The sequence below is a fragment of the Miniopterus natalensis genome, chromosome 6, assembly GCF_054644295.1.
Source record: "Miniopterus natalensis isolate mMinNat1 chromosome 6, mMinNat1.hap1, whole genome shotgun sequence".
NCBI lineage: Eukaryota > Metazoa > Chordata > Mammalia > Chiroptera > Miniopteridae > Miniopterus > Miniopterus natalensis.
Genome location: NC_142086.1, coordinates 40,814,690 through 40,828,116, shown reverse-complemented (window position 1 = coordinate 40,828,116; position 13,427 = coordinate 40,814,690).

Genomic DNA, 13,427 nt, shown 5'->3' with positions numbered 1-13,427 from the left:
TTCACTCAAGGGTCCAGAGAATAGCCTTTGAGAAAACAAAGGTAGTGTAGATATAAAATCAGGAGCCAGATTCAAAAAGGCATTTTCATGAAAAAAATTAAAAATTTTAAAGTAGTTTACAAGGTGCATGAGGAACTATTAGTTTTATAAACCAAAAAAAATTAAATATGAATATATATTTTTTGCAATGGGATTTTTATAATTACCCTGTTAATTCTATCACTTCATGTGACAACCCAAACCAGAGCTATCAAGGTATTCAAGTAATTTGAAGATATGCACTTTATTATATTTATTTCTTTTCTTCTACTCTGTTCTGTTCTACCCCTTAAGCATGTCTCATTACGTTATGTCTTAATGATTCTTTAATTTGCATTTGGTCAAATAAAATATGAAACGACTCTATCACAATAGCCACTTCAGTAATCAAGATGATAATGTAATAGTGGAATGTTAAAATATTGTCTCGTTTAAAATTAATATAATTTAAAATATCATGTCATCTACTCAAAATTGTTTCCAGACACTCAACTGGACATTTAATTGGAACACATGGGAAATAGCCCAGTAAAGTGTCACCATGGAAAATATTAAAAAAGAAAAAAAAACACCCAAAAACTAGAAACAGCAAGACAAAAGTTTAATGGATGTGATCTTTGAGTGTTTGGAGTAGTTATTTGAAGTGACATATCTATAAATGTCAAGAGGAATTCATACATTTCACAAATATTTGTTAAGTGCCCACTTAGTACCTGGGCCACTCTAAGCACTTGTGATTCATCATTGACTAATTTAGTAGCAGTTGTAAGTTCCTTTTGGATTTGAGAAATTATTGTCAGTAGACATTCTCTTGGATACCTTTGTTTCTTAGATTTTCTTGCCCATGAGGGCAAACCTGGGATCTTGAACTCAGTGGAAACAGATGACATTTCTGTGATAGCAATTATAGTTTATACTTAATATTTTATATCTCTAAAGCTTAAATGCATTAAATTTTAGCTTCTGGTTGTTATACTTAAAATTCTGCTTGGTTTGGGCTATTTTGTTTTATTCATTATTTATTTGCTTGTTTTTAAGTTCATACTTCTATCTCCTTGCATTGATGAATATTTTAGTCTCTAAAGATAAATTAGTTCCTGTGTTTTCCATGTTAGTTTATTTTACTAAAATTGGGAATATTTAAATGAGTATTGGATATTCATCTTACCTTCTTCTCCCAATGAAAGACTATAATATTTTACCAAAGTTTTCTAAGAAAAGTGAGGGGAAATTTAAGACCTGACTTCCGACTACCTTCTCCCTCATGCCATTTTCACTGGACATATTATTTTTCCTCAAACTTCACACGACAGAGAAAAAAACCCAAAAACAAAAACAAAGGGAGAAAGTGGATTATCAGTAAAGGAGCTTAAGGGAAAGAAAGGTGTCAAGATCCTTTAGGCATAAAATCAGATTTGACACACTTGAAACTCCAAAGAAGACAGAAAGCTAGATAAGGCTCTAAAGTTGCATACAGACAAGATATAATCCATAAGGAGCTGTAGGTGGGAAGAAACATAATGGCATGGATGGAGGAAAAATAAACTGCTGCAAATAATATGATGTAGCAGAAAAGTAATAGATTACCTCTTTAAGAAGTTATCACAGAATCACACACACACATACACACACATGTGCACCCCCCCATGATATTCAATGAGTTCAATGTTAAATGGGTTATTTTCTTTCTATTTATCTCCCTACCTATCTCTCAATAGCTCTTTCTCTCACTCTTTGAACCCCAGCTCCCTCCCTCCCTCCTCACTCTCTTGTGTCATTGTTATCACTGTCCAGGTGTAGTACTTGTTCAATCCTACCTATTCTATAATAACATATGTCAGTATAAAGGCCAGGAAAGGATTGTGTCTATACATCCCCTGTCCCCGTGGAACTCGCATGTTACTTTATACATATATGTTAAATTTACTCAAAATCTTTTTGTTAAATCAAGAAATACATGAATGAATGACTGAAGTGAAAGAGTGGATGAATGGTGAACAAATGAGTGAGTGAAAAAATAAATGAGTAACATATTGTCTTGAAAACAATGCAATTTAAACTTAAAATGCTAGCCTAACAAGCAAAATAGAGAAAGACTCATAGATTGAGAGCAGGCAGACAACTCTGGTGTGTGTGGGGGTATTGGGCGAGGTGGAAGGATTGAGCAAAGGGAAAAAAGAGACAGAACTCAAGGACACTGACAATAGTGAGGTGATTGCGGGGGTAGGGAGGGTGGGAGAGGGTATAAGGGGGATAAATGGTGATGGGAAGAAAAGAAGAAAAAAGAAACATTACTGCAGGTCAGGTTTCCTAGACAGCAGACTCTGAGACAAAAATAAAAGTTTATTACAAATGCTATTGAGACCGACACCTGTGGGAGTGAAGGAAGCATGCTTGGGCAGAGGGAGGAGTGGAACCACAACTTATTCACAATAGTTGCCTCAGCTGACTCAATTTAGGGCAAGGAAGCAGGACTTTATGCCCCTGCACAGACAAGTCACTGAACAAAGACTGTCCCCAAAGGAAGGTCATGCGTTTGGAATGAGACCCAGTTGATGTCTCAGTAACAAAGGAATAAATGTTTTAGTCCTGAAGGTGGAGGATCCAGAAGTACACTTAGCATCTACTACAAAAGCGTAAGACTAACGATGTTTACCGTTTTTGTAGAAGGCAAATCTAGAACCAGTAAATGGAAGAGGAAAAGATTTTAGTACAGGATAAAGAAATATATTTAAATAATAATCATTTTAGAAATCCTAAGAATAGAAATACCCCAACAGAGCTCCAATAGTCTTTTTTGTTCTGTTACATAGATATTAGACACCAGATAGCAAAGGGAGAAATACAACTTAAAGTAATTCTCAACTTAGGGGTCTGATTTTACATTTCCATATATGTATATATCTCACTATAATTCAAACTCAATGAAGTTTAAGCAGGGGTTCATATTCAGATATTTTCTTATTTTTATCACAAAATGAAGTCATCAATTTCAGAATGAACCTATGACTATTAGTAATTAGAACCTTGGGATATCTGGGGGCATGTGTGAATAACACTATATATTTTTCCCATAGGTAGTAAATATCTAAGGAAAGGATATAAGAGAATTAGAGGAATGGGAGAAATAAAAGGACATTGAACAGCTGCATTTTTTTGAGGGAAAGCAGCTATGTACTTTCATATAAGGAAAGGAAACTAGGGATGGTTGAACCCTGCTGAGTACCAGTCCCCGGACTCCATAATTTATGTATGTTATTCCTATACTGATAGAAATATGCTGTACAGCATGGACTGGGTACCAGGTACTTTACAAATAAACTTTACTATATTTTAACAAAATCATTCGAGATATGTATGCTTATATTATATTCTCATTTTATAGAAGGGGAAATTGAGAAACAGAGAATTTCAATAACTTGTCCAAGGTCATGGAGCTAGGAAGTGATAGTGCTGAGAATTGAATTGAGGGTAATCCGAGATACCGCCTCTCATTTAAAAGATTGGTCTTCATTAATGGCTGCAGAATGGTGTGAAGTATTTTAAATTGAGAAATAACACCAAAATGCTGAGATAAGATTGCCAATCAAAATAAAAGTAGTCCAAAATGCAATGAAAAATTCCCCTTAAAGAGGATTTTCTAAAGCAAGGTTGGCACACCTGCATTGATAATAAATCATGTATTTGTGTTTTTTGAATATGCAGCTTGTATCATGATGGATTGTATATATCAAACCTGCCCACTTAAGAAGAATTCCCAATGTATAAACTCTTTTTCAGGGCTATACCGGGCTTTTCACTGTTCCCTACTGCCTCCAATATAGGAAAACAGTTAAAAGGAAAGCATCGTCTAGTGGAGTAAGACTGAGGTTTCATTCCAACCTCATCATTTACTAGCTGTGATGATTTGGTTAAATTATTTAAAACTTTCTAAGTATTGGATCTTGCCTGTTTAAAGGAGTATGATATCTACCTTTTAAAAAATGTCATAAAGTAAACAGTGGGGTAACCTATCCATAGATCCTGGCACAAATCACAAGGGCCAAATACACTGTATCTTAAATCACCTTTATTTCTTGGTCCGGTAACTGCCCCAACCTTTAATTCATAGAAAGTAGTGGATAGATGCCTCCCAAAGGAATTCTAACTTAATAGTCTGAAATGTACTTACCCAGCATATTTCTTTGAACCATATTCTACCTTCTTGTTATGTCTCTGGTCAATTTCAGTGAGTATTCATTTTTTCTTTGAAGGCTACTTATGAAAGAGAAGAGAGAAATAAAACTGTCTATTTTTCTTTGATTAACTTTTTCTGATATATAGAAAACTGGCATCTTTGAAGACCAAAGTGCAAACTCTAAGAAGGTTACAGCCATTAGCTAATGTAAGGCTTGGGCTTTTTCTATGGATTTATTTATACCATCTCTACCCTTCCCAACCACGATAAATAAGAAACAGTTGAGGTTATTTGTAGCAGGACAAGGAGATAGATTTTGTTGGGCAGCTTGATGATGGGCCAGGAAGACTTTGCATGAAAGCTCCACAGGCTTATGGTTATTTAGTTATTTTTTGACAATAAGAAGGAAAATGGATGGAGCCACTGCTTTCCTGTTAGTGAGCTATTCTAGGCTAACAGTGAGGTTATAATTAATCAGTTGACATTGGATAAATGATAACCTTTGTTTTTAACATTTGACTTCTGGGCATATTTCCATACCATCAAATTACTTATTTTGAATGTTATAACTTTATTATAGAACTATGTGTTTTCGTTAACTGGTAATTTATACATACAATCAGCTTTCATATTTTCAGAAGCCAATTATTCAGTCTCATAATTTCCTAGGCTCCCTGGTACCAGTGTTTTCCCTTTCTTGCCCTTTATTGGCCATTCATCCACAGCTCTACCCTAGGACACAGGGAGGAAGTAAGTTGCTTAGGTGAGTCTTATATGAGATGGTTGGATTTCAGGGTTTATAAAGGTCAAATAGTGAAAAAAATCAAATGCAGATCTAAAGTAAAATTGCATTTTCATTTGTGGTTACTTTTTCATTATAGTATTGAAAACAATATGTGGTCTTCTTGCTCTCAATATTCAAAGCCAAATTTATAGTTACAACAACAGCAAACAACAACAAAAACCCCGACAGTCTGTGTGTATTTGTGGACCTGTGTGCATGGCAGAATATATTTTTTGGCACTGTCTCCTTCATTGAATCCTTCTAACACTGAACCTGCGTCATTCTAGTGCCACTTATCGCCACTACATTATTTGTAAACATATCTCATGCGTACACCTTTGGCAGTGTAACTGCATCTTAGTCATCTCTGCATCCCCCTTGCCTAGACTTTGTCCTACCATCATTAGAAACCCAGCTTTGCTGCTGAATGAGTGAATGAATGAATGATGAATGAATTTTTAAGGGACAAAATTAGAGCACAATATAAATAACTCTTCCTATTATATATGAGATGTCATAGTTCTGCTCACTTTTCTAAGCTGAAAAGTTGAATCTTTGGTGTTGCCAACATTAACCCTGGAAAGCTAACCATCACGGTAGCCACTGCCCACAGAACTGCTGTGTGTGATTCTAGAACACACAGTCTTGTTAACACGGCCCGAGCAGCGGCTCCTGCTGAAGCCAGGCTGCCATTGTCAGCAAGCAGACAAAGGATCTATCCGAGGCTGGAGACAAGTTTGATATATGCAGCTCATTCCTCGTCTTGCAGCATCACTGCCACTCATGGCCTCCCAGCTGTGGGGATTTTGTTCACTTCTAGCACCTACAACATTACTACATAAGCTTTCATAATCTGACTGTCAGAAATATCTCAGGGTGAGTATTGTACCTGGGAAAGATTGGCATGGCATGGCCAGGGACACGGCAAGTGATGCATGGGAAACAACAGTCAGGCTTTTCTAGGACAGGTTTTTCACTTTTTTTTTTTTTTTCTCCTCTCTTTCTCTCTCTTCCTCTGTGTAACCAGATCCAAGGAGCTATCTGGACCAGTCAGGCCCCATTATTAGTGCTGTCCCTTTACACTGTGATCTGATTCTGGCTCCCTCCGCCCCAGTAAGGTAGTAGTTAAAAACAAAGGGTAGTTTGAAGATGATGGAAACAACTGGGAAAATTTGCCGGTGCTAACATCTTCACTGTTTTCACAGTTGCATCTCACACCTTACTCTGAGGGAGACAGAGGGACCCCTGCACACACACACACGCACATGCACACACACACACACACTTCAAACTATATTCAACCCTGCAGGTTTATGGAACCTTGGTCTCCCCTGAGCACATGGAGGCACCCGATGGAAATGCAGCTCCTCCCTACAAGGTCCCCAGTGAGAGGCCGCGGGGATGATCACTCGGATCCCTTCGTCCCAGGGGGCTGGCATGGAGGTGGGATCCCGGGGCCTGGTTTTTCATCAGGGTGGAGGTTCTGGGCCTTGTTCACGGGAGGGGGGGGGCACTAACGCAGTGGGTGCTGCGAGGCCTTGCTCAGCCTCTGTCCCCCGGATCAGCACCCAGGCCTGGGACCGCCTTGGTCTTAGGCCTGCGCCAGCGCAGTAACAAATCCCTCCCTCATTTCAGCATGATGAATGGAGAGCCGTAAGGAAACCGGCCACACTGCCCTGGCAGGCTGCCTTGTTTTCTGCTCTCGGGGGGAGTGACCCGTCAGCACGCGCCCCTGCGCCCGCATTTCCCTGGCGCGGCCGCCCGGCTGCTCTGCCCGCTGGGCCCGGGTGCCCGCGAGGCGAGCGCCGCAGCGCCGGGCCTGCCAGTGCCCAGCCCGGGACCAGGGCGCTCTGGCGGGCGCTAGTTCCCCGGGCCGGCTGCGCCCTCATTAGGGTTGCCTGTCTCCCCTGAGACAGGCTGTAAATCAAGCTGCGAGGCATGCCTTCTTAAAAAATGGGAAAAGGTACACAAACACTAACGCGGGGAAATTCTCCAAAAATAATAAATATAAACGAAGAGGAGGGATGACACCTTAATCAAGCCGGCTGGTCGCTGCAAGCAGCTCAGCCTTTTGCTAGAATGGAAACGAGAGTTTTGTTAGGTGGCTCTTGGTCCCTGTAATTTGTTTCATTGTCATAAAAAAAAAAAAAAAAAAAAAAAGGAACTAGCATAGAATTATTTTTCTTTTTTTCTTTTGGGGGGTGGTTTAAAACAGTGTGGGATGAAAAATGCAAGGACATCTGCACAGCTGGGTGGGCGATGATGGTGACGCTGGACTTGCATTAAACAGAAGTTGAAAGGAGCCCTGGCTGGTGTGGCTGAGTCGGTGGGAGTGCCCCTCAGGGCACCGAAATGTCACCGGGTGAGTCCCGGTCAGGGTGCACACCGAGATGGTGGGTTCCATCCCTGGTCAGGACACATTACAGCAGGCAACCGATCCATGCTTCTCTCTCATGGGGAGTTTTTTCTATCTCTCCCTCTCCCTCTCCCTCTCTCTAAAATCAATAATAATTTATCTTCGAGTGAGGTTTAAAAAAATAAAAATTAAAAAAATAAATAAAATGAAAGTAAGAGGGAAATAAAGGAGGGATTTGAAAGGCTGGAAGTTCCTCTCTGAGTAGAATTTTCTATAAAATACCATCTCCTGAGAATCATAGTCCTGAAATATACCCCAGAGCTTTTTCAGAGACTACCTTCTGACTAATCCCAAACCATCAGGGCTATTGTAAGAGCCTCTGTCTCTCAGGGTTGCCGTAGGATAACATGGCATAATACAAATGAAAATATTGTTGGACTCCAAAGTCATTACTCACAAGCTTGTATGTGATTTGGGGACAGAGGTATTCATCAAAATAATCAGAACTATTTCTGTTATTTGAGAAAGAAAGCCTGTATTACTTATTTACCGTATGCTTAGGAGCATAGCACATGCTATGAAGTGTACCAATGAAATAGGAAAAAAAATTACAGTTGTCTTTATTGGATTTTTCTATCTGATTTAGGATGAAAGTCTACCAAGGCTGAGTGATGCAGTAGAGTCAACAAGGCCCATGGGAATTTAGAGGTTAATGAGCATTGGTTTGATTGGCAAAGGTTTCATATAAAAGGTGGGCGAAGAGGGTTGTCCAGTGAGCAAATCAATTGGAGAAAAGACCCTGGTGTGTTTGGGGAACAGTGTGGAGAATAGTCCCTTGGGCAGGAGGATCACAACCTTGTGTAGTACATGAGACAACTAGACAGCTCTTTTGAGGACAGATGAAAGAAAGTTTTCAAGAAAATTCCAACCAGCACAAGTGTTCCAGGTGACAAGTCTATCACCTTCGTTTTGTTTTGTTTGCCTGCTGGAATAACCATACTCACGTTATTTGGAACACAGGAGGTGGAGAGAGAGGTTCTGGGGTTCCTTGCTGTTTTGCTATTGAATTTTGGTTCTGTGTAGTAGCAATAGAAGTAATTGTTGCTAGGCCATGATTTTAGGATGAGCCACTTGGAACTTGAACACAGTCCATATTGCCCATCACTCAATCTGTCATCCGCCTTCCATCTCTACCTTTAGCTGAGGACAGGCACCCAGGGAACCATGGGGAAGAGCTAGACCACTTAAACTGGTCTGTGCTCAGGTTGTAGAGGGAAAGGAAACCATCACTGGGGTTCAAAGAAAGGTTAGGGTTGCCTTAACAAATTGCCACAAACTAGAGGGCGTAAACAGTAAGCATGCATTGTCTCACTGTTCTGGAGGCTAAAATTCCAGAATCAAGGCGTCTGCAGGATTGGTTTCTTCTGAGGACTGTGAGGGACAATGTGTTCGAGCATCTCTCCTAGCTTCTGATGGTTCACTGTCAATCTCTGATGTTCGTTGGCTTATTGACATGTTGCTTGATCTCTTTCTCATGTTCACATGTGTTCACCCTATGTGTGTGTCTGTGTCCAAATTTCTCTGTTTTATAAGAACACCAGTCACACTGGATTGGAAGCCCATTCTACTCCAGTACCACCTCATCTTAACTAAATACGTTTACGATAACCCTATTTCCAAACAAAGCCACATTCTAAGGTATTAGGGGTTAGGACTTTAACATATGAACTGGAGAGGGGAACAATTTAACTCATAAAAGCAAAAATAAGCAATAGTGCTGTTTCAAATTACTCTGGGGGTGATGCTATTTTTTCTCTCTATAAACTGCAGTAATTTTAACTCATTGATTAATTTGGTACGTTTTTCAGTAATTATTTAAGGTAATATTTGGGGGGAAGTGGGGGACCAACAAGACCTCCCAACAAATCACTTTCTTATTAATCTTCCCCAGACTGCTGTGGCTGGGACAGCCTTTTTCTGGAAAGGGATGTACCTTCATTTTTACCTCTAAGTGGGCATTCCCACAGCAGACTGTTGTTTCACATGCTCAGGCCCTCCAAGTAATAGAGCTTTGTTTCTACTAGCAGAACCAGTAGGGGGGGAGGGAGGGGAAGGAGGAAAGGAGGGAGGGGGGAGAGAGAGCAAGAGATGGAAAGAGAAGGGAGGGAAGGAGTGGAAGGGAGTGAAGAAGAACCAGGGGAGGCAGAAAAGGGCCTGTGGCCCTCCGTCGGTTCTGACCCAGGAGATGGCAGCCTCATTTCTGACTTCATCTTAAACAAGGGAGCACATCGTGGCGATGACTCAATAGAAGGAAAGGGAGTTTTGAAGGCATTAACACTGGAAATACAGCTCTGGGTGTGCTTTGTGTAAAACTAATATTTTCAAAGCACATCTGCCTATTGAACATAACAGTCAAAACACGTGGCAAACATTTTTACAGTTTTCCACCAGGGGGTGCTCCCCCCAATGGAAAGAAACAAGAAAACTCTAACATTTGTCTGAACAGCCCCAAAGAAAACATTTGTTTCTGCCAAAATCCTGGAAACAAACATTATTATTCTTTGGGAAACAAGCATATTGGATCATAAAATGAGGTTTTTTTTGGGAAAAACACAGCTTTAGAACATATATGTATATATTTTAAACTTGCCTGAATGATAAAATGGAATTGGCTGATAAGTTTGATTATTTCAGAAACTGAGAAACAGAATCCAGAGAGACTTTTCAAACCATTCATTTCCAGCTTAGGAACTTTTATAATGCTCAATGCAAACGGAGAGAAAGAAGCCAAATCTCCTGACTGCCATAAAGCACTAAAAAACCATGCATTCCATGTAATGTATATAGTCAAACCCCCTTAGAAGGTGTGTAGGGATTACTATTAACAAGCAAGTGTTCTAGGATCTGATTTTTCTCAGGCTCTACAAAGTGCAGGTTTGATATGTCATATATCTGACATCCTACTCTTGAGAATTTTTTTGAAAGTCACAAACAACCCTACTTTTAAGAACTTAGTCTTAAAAGTTAAAAACCAAATATTTAGTCCTATGGTGTGGAGCTCAAGGAATGATTTATTTGAAGCTTTAGTATATTGTTTCTTTTTTCCTTTTAAATGTACTTAAATTTTATATTATGAAACTTATTTGTTTTATAAAATTTATTTTGAAATTTAAGGAGTAAGTTCATATTTTCTGGAGAAAGTTGCTATAGTCCCCCCCCCCCCCCCCAAGAAGACAGATTTCCTCAAGCCTTAGTGACCTGCATGAGAGTTCCTGAAATGTCTAAGGCAGATGTGAGAAGAAAGGGACCTGATTCTCCTAACTGCACTCAGGCCAGCACATGGTCCTCACCTCTTTCCTGGCTGCTCAGACACAAGAGACCATTCTTGCCTCCAGTATAATCTCTGGAGAAGGGAAAAGAAAAGAATAGAGGATGTTTTATAGCTAAAGTAGTCTTGAGTTTCCTTTGCTCCTAATAACAAAATATATTGATAATTCCCCTCACATCTCAGAGGCCAGATATATTTAATCTTACAGCCTGTTGATAAAAGAAAAGTAAAACCATCCCTACTTTTACAAACCAGTATTTTACAATTTTAAAAAATTCCCAGCAGCCATAATGCTGCAGTGAATCACCTCAAGGAACGATGCTGATTGCTGTTCCCAACGAACTATTCCAGAAAATGGCTCTGGCTTTTCACCGGCAAGATAGCTATTCTACACAGAAACTTTTATATCATTATGTGGCAAATTAGAAACCTAAAAATTCCCCAAACCTGTTACTATATTGGATTTCATTTTCAAAAATAAGGGCAGGTAAAGAGGTATCTGAGTTAATTAGAGGGGTGAGATGGTGAGGTTTAATTTTATATTACATGTGTGTGTGTGTGTGCGCGCGTGCGTGCGTGTTGGTGTGTGTTGTGTGATATTCTGCCTTTCATTGCTCCTGCTTAATTAAGCTTTAAAAAAACAAAACAAAACATGCTCAATGGCCTGAGATGTATCGTTGCTGAAATACGACACTGAAATGAACTTGACCAGCCATTCTTCCATGCAGTGAGCAAAGCCTGCCTCGGGGGTCTAGGACATATGCAGGGGCCAGGTGTGGCCCCTTCACACTGCTGGACCCTAGCCTGGGTGCTGCTTCACCATGCCTTAAATTAGAGGGGAAATGGCTGGACCTCACTGCAGTGGGAAGAAAAATAGGGAGAAATAATTTTAGTGCTTTATAGTTAAGAAATTTTAATAACAACATCAACAACTATCTTTGAGGGACTACTATGTACCAGGTACCTCTTGTTTATGGTTTTTGAACCTCACATCACCTCTTTAAGCATTAGCTCCATTTTTAGAGCTGAAAACACTTCCATCCTCAAAGAAGTTAAGTTACATGTACAAGAATCATGCAGCTAGTATGTGGATGAATTTTCACTTTAACCCCCCATCTTCCGTGGCTTAAACCCCAGCTTCCCGGCTTCTTCAAAGTCAGCTACATGTTATGTAGCATCATGATGGACTTTTATGTTCTTGTGCAAGAGTAGCATTGCATGGAGTGCCTCTGTATTACTGCGTGAGTCTGGACAAGTCACTTAACCTCTCCTGATGACTGATTCCTTATTTGGGAAATGGTGGCAATAATATTACCTAGCGCGTAGGTTATGATAAGTAAATATATGCAAAGCACTTCTGGGAGTGCTTTCAATGCACGAAGCAATATATGAAATGTAGCTATTATATTAATACTATTGTTGAAATTGAACATTAGTGAAAAGAGCTTTTCTGCGAATACTTCAGAAGGCAGAAATACACCTGAATTATAAGCTCCCTGAGGACAAGGCATATATATATATATTTTAAATCCTCACCCAAAGATATGTGTGTGTGTTTTTAATTGAGAGAGGGGAATGGAGAGGGAGGAAAAAAGAGAGAAACATCGATGTGAGAGAGAAACATCCATCAATTGCCTCTCAAACGCACCCAAACTGATCAGTTGCAGGGGATTAAACCTGCAACTTGGGCATGTGCCCTGACTGGGTATCAAACCCACAACCTTCCAGTACATGGGACACCGCTCCAACCGACTGAGCCACACCAGCCAGGATAAGACATAGTCTTATTTGGCGAGGAGAGTGCAAGGGACTTGAGTCCATACAATTTTATTGAAAAGGGTAGTTACTTGGGATCAAGGAAAAAAAGAAATTTCAGGAATGAAACTCTGATCTCCCAGGAGCTTGGCTGAGTGTGCTCTGAGGCTTATTAAATATTCCACTAACCTAACAGTTCTTGCCTTTGCTTCTGGCAGGATCTATCCTATGGGCCAAATCTTTTATTCTGAACCTAGACAGCAAGAGGAGAAAGCAGCATGGCAGAATGGTGAGGACTGTGAGACGGAGGTCTCATGGGGAGCCAACAGAGGAGGGAAAAAGGAAACCATTAGTACAATATAATTTCTCTATAATGTAAGTTTGGAGAAAGTTTGCACAATTTGTGTTGGGAGACAAACATCTTACCCTCTGACTGTTCATTGCTCCCTGAACTCTGGTTCTTTGTTTCCTTAAAAGACAGCTGGTTGGACTAGCTTTCCTGATGTTTTCTTTTGAAAAAAAAAAAATGTGACTGCCACTCTCCGAGGGAGATATAAAGAAATGTTATTTATACACGCTTCCTCCTTTTTCTCTGCTGTTTAAATGGTGGTGCTCGAGTGGTGAGGGGCCTAGAGAGCTGTGTGCATTGTGACATTCCAGGCGGGGACACTGCCCTCACCCATCTCCCCCAGCTCAGGCAGCTTGACTCAGAAACTGTCACAGCTCAGCTCCCTAGTCACATCTTTCCAAGACCCACAATTCAACCTTATTTTGCAGCAGCTGTAGCGTTCTAGAAACCTCACACTTCTGCCTATATGCATGCCCTACAGTATTTCTTGTTATTCCATAAGGTGGCCACACACACACCTGTCTCTAAGATGCTCTAAATCTTGCCCAAGCAATCTGGTCATGATTCTATCCTGACAGGTCCATAGCCCTGCATGTACAGGATAAAAACACAAGATGTCACAACCGAAAGGATGTGTTG